Raw genomic sequence first — 3,997 nt, 5'->3', positions numbered from 1 at the left:
TCCCCTCTCCCCCTACCCATCAATCACTCCCCCCTCTCTCTCCCCTCTCGTTTCTCTCCCGCTTTTCCCTTCTCCCTTATCTTTCCTCCCTCCCTCTCTCCCTTCTCTATCCGTTCTTCCTTCTCTTCCCCTCTTCTCTCTCCCGTTTCCATCCTTTCATCCTCTTTTTCCTCTATCACCACTTTCTCCTCTCCCCCTTTCCCTTGTGTCTCCCTGGCCCCTCTAAACCCCCTTAATCATCAGCTTTCTCTCTCCTTTCCCCCCTTCTCCCCTCCCTATCACGCACTTTTCCACTCTCTCTCCCCTCACCTCCCCTCACTAACCCCACCTTCCTTTATAACTCTAACATGCTACGTTCACTTGTTCTTGTGATTGTATTTCATTGACGAATTTTTGTTTGTTTTTTTTGCTGAGATCGGTGCAAATACACAATTATGTAAATGATGGGTCAGTGTTTGTTTGTGTGTGTGCGTGAGTGAGTGTGTGTGTGTGTGTGTGTGTGTGTGTGTGTGTGTGTGTGTGTGTGTGTGTGTGTGTGTGTGTTTGAGTGAGTGTGTGTGTGCGGATTGTGTATTTGTTTGTATAAATGTGTGCGTATAACTTTGCATCATTTATTCTCTCGCGTGCATTTAAATATCATTGTCTTCGTTTGCCTGTCCACAAGCGCTTAGATCCACATGTATCCATTTGACTTTGTTGCAGCAGTGTTGCCGGCGGTTACGCAATAAATTATTCACCTTAAACCCCGCGGAGAAGCTGCTCTGTGTCACTCCCATTATTTGCAATATTCTCGCTCTCACACGCATCCGATTAGAGCTGTAATTGATAATTATTGTCTATAATTACTGGGTACAATTAAAGCCTTGATGTTAGTCGTTACTGCTCGTTAAGTTGTTTGTCTTTCGGGATCGCTCTGCATTGCTTGCCATTGCACAAGGGAAAATCATTCTCTCTTTAGGTTGGTGAAGTACACTATTTATTATGATAATCTATCCATGATAATGATGATGCTTATATGTAAGATAATGCTATTAGGAAGCACACACACACACACACACACACACACACACACACACACACACACACACACACACACAATATATATATATATATATATATATATATATATATATATATATATATATATATATATATATATTATATAATATATATATATAATATATATATATATATATATATATATATATAACAACAAACACGATATATATGCATATATATACTATTATACTTATTATAATATATATATATATATATATATATATATATATTATATATTTATATATACACTATCATATCTAATACCATATATAATATAACATACTAATATCTATATATATATTATATTATATATATATATATATATTATATTATATATATATATGTATATACCTATATATATGTATACCACACAACACACACACACACACACACACACACACACACACACACACACACACACACACACACCACACACAACACACACACACACACATCATACTACCACTTTTCTATCCCTCCCTTCTCTTCACTTCTCTCTGTCATCTCATCCTATGCTATCATTCCTCCTTTATATTATTTCCTAATCTATTACTCACACACACACACACACACACACACACACACACACACACACACACACACACACACACACACACACACACACACACAACCCACCTCTCACTCTCTCTCTCCACACCTCACATCATATATCATACCTCTCTCTCTCTCTCTCTCTCTCTTTGTTTTTTTTCTCTTCATCTTTGCTCTCGGTTTGTTCACGTTCGTGTTTCAATTTCGCTATTGCTTCTATTTCTCTTTCTTCTTTTCTACTTATTTTTCTAATTCTGATTTGTACTTGTTCACACACACACACACACACACACACACACACACACACACACACACACACACACACACACACACACACACACACACACACACACATCAATATATACATACCCTCTCTCTCTCTCTCTCTCTCTCTCTCTCTCTCTCTCTCTCTCTCTCTCTCTCTCTCTCTCTTTTTTTTCTCTTCATCTTTGCTCTCGGTTAGTTCAGGTTCGTGTTTCAATTTCGCTATTGCTTCTATTCTCTTTCTTCTTTTCTACTTGTTATTTTTCTAATTCTGATTTGTACTTGTTCACACACACACACACACACACACACACACACACACACACACACACACACACACACACACACACACACACACAACAAAGTTACATGTGTATGTATGCAAGTATTATGTATGTGCGTGTATCTGAATGTGCTTTCTTCTTATTAGCAATCAGCCTAAAATCCTGTAATGGCAAAACTAAGGATTAGGTGATTGCGTGTCACCTGGCCAGGATAATAACCCGAGCTCGTAAACTAACTTTCGATAGGTAGACATGGTGTCCACGAGGAGGAGGAGGGGGGGGGGGCATGGGGAAGGAATGGGGAAATAGTGTGAGGGAGGATTACTTAATAAATTAGTGTGTTGTAGACTAGTAACGGGAATGACTGTTTGGAGCTTGGGCTTCTCTTTCCCTCGATAATTGCGCGAGTATCTCGATTGCCGCGCAACACCCAGGATTGTCGCGCAACACCCAGGATTGCCGCGCAACACCCAGGGTTGTCGCGCAACACCCAGGATTGTCGCGCAACACCCAGGATTGTCGCGCAACACCCAGGATTGTCGCGCAACACCCAGGATTGTCGCGCAACACCCAGGATTGTCGCGCAACACCCAGGGTTGTCGCGCAACACCCAGGATTGTCCGCGCAACACCCAGGATTGTCGCGCAACACCCAGGGTTGTCGCGCAACACCCAGGATTGTCGCGCAACACCCAGGATTGCCGCGCAACACCCAGGATTGTCGTGCAACACCCAGGGTTGTCCCGCGACTGTCTCTGGATTTTGTATCGTGGTATTCATGGGGTATTTTTGGGCAAGGCAGAGGTTTAGGATAAAGATGAGGGTTTTAGATATAGATAAGGAAATATGCTTGTTATGATGTCGATATAGCGAAAAGGGAGAACAAGAGGATGAAAAGGTTAGAGAAGAGAGAAAGTAAGGAAACTAAACAGATGAAAGAAGGAATAGGCGGAAAATAAAATAGAGAAGAAAAAAAGAGAAAATAGTGAAAAATTGACGCTGAGCAAAATTATTGTAACTGAGAGTAAGACAAAAAAAAAGGCTTATTATATATAGGCCCATAACAGTGATAGAAATGATAAAAGTGGGAGGGGACAGAAAAGTAATGAAGCATTAGTAAAACACAAGGAAGGGGTGAGAAATGCTGATAAGTATAAATAATAAATATATATATATGTAATATATATATATATATATTATATATATATTATTAATGTATATATACACAACACGCACTATATATAAATGTCTGTATTATTATATATAATATATATATATAATAATATATTAATATATATACATATATATACACACACACATATGCATGTACATATATATGTATGAATGTACATGTTTATATATGTATATACACATTTATACATATGTATGTAATATATATATATATATATATAATATATATATATAATATTATATGTGTGTGTGTTGATGGTTGTGTATGTGTATTGTTGTTGTGGTTGTTGTTGCGCAAGTAAGATAGATAGAGAGAGCACAATGACAGCAATAAAGAGCAGAAAAAGGTGGGCGGGTGTGTAGGAGAGGGCATGAGGTAGGGGGCGGATTGTTGTAGGTGTGGACGAAGCGGGAAATCAGAGTTAACAGATGTGGAGTGACTGATGGAACAGAACCACAAAAAGTCCGGTGGGGGGGGGGTTGGGGAGGGGTATGGAGGATAGGGGGCAAGGCGAGGGAGGAATAAAGGAGGGAGAAAGGGAAGTCAGGTTTCTCCATCAGTGGGGAACAAGTGCGAGGGAGAAGAAAGACAAAAGGAGAGAGAGAGGGGAGGGAGTGGGGAGGGGTAGGGGGGGAGGGAGCGAGGAG

The sequence above is a fragment of the Penaeus monodon genome, chromosome 42, assembly GCF_015228065.2.
Source record: "Penaeus monodon isolate SGIC_2016 chromosome 42, NSTDA_Pmon_1, whole genome shotgun sequence".
NCBI lineage: Eukaryota > Metazoa > Arthropoda > Malacostraca > Decapoda > Penaeidae > Penaeus > Penaeus monodon.
This window is presented reverse-complemented; position numbering follows the sequence as displayed.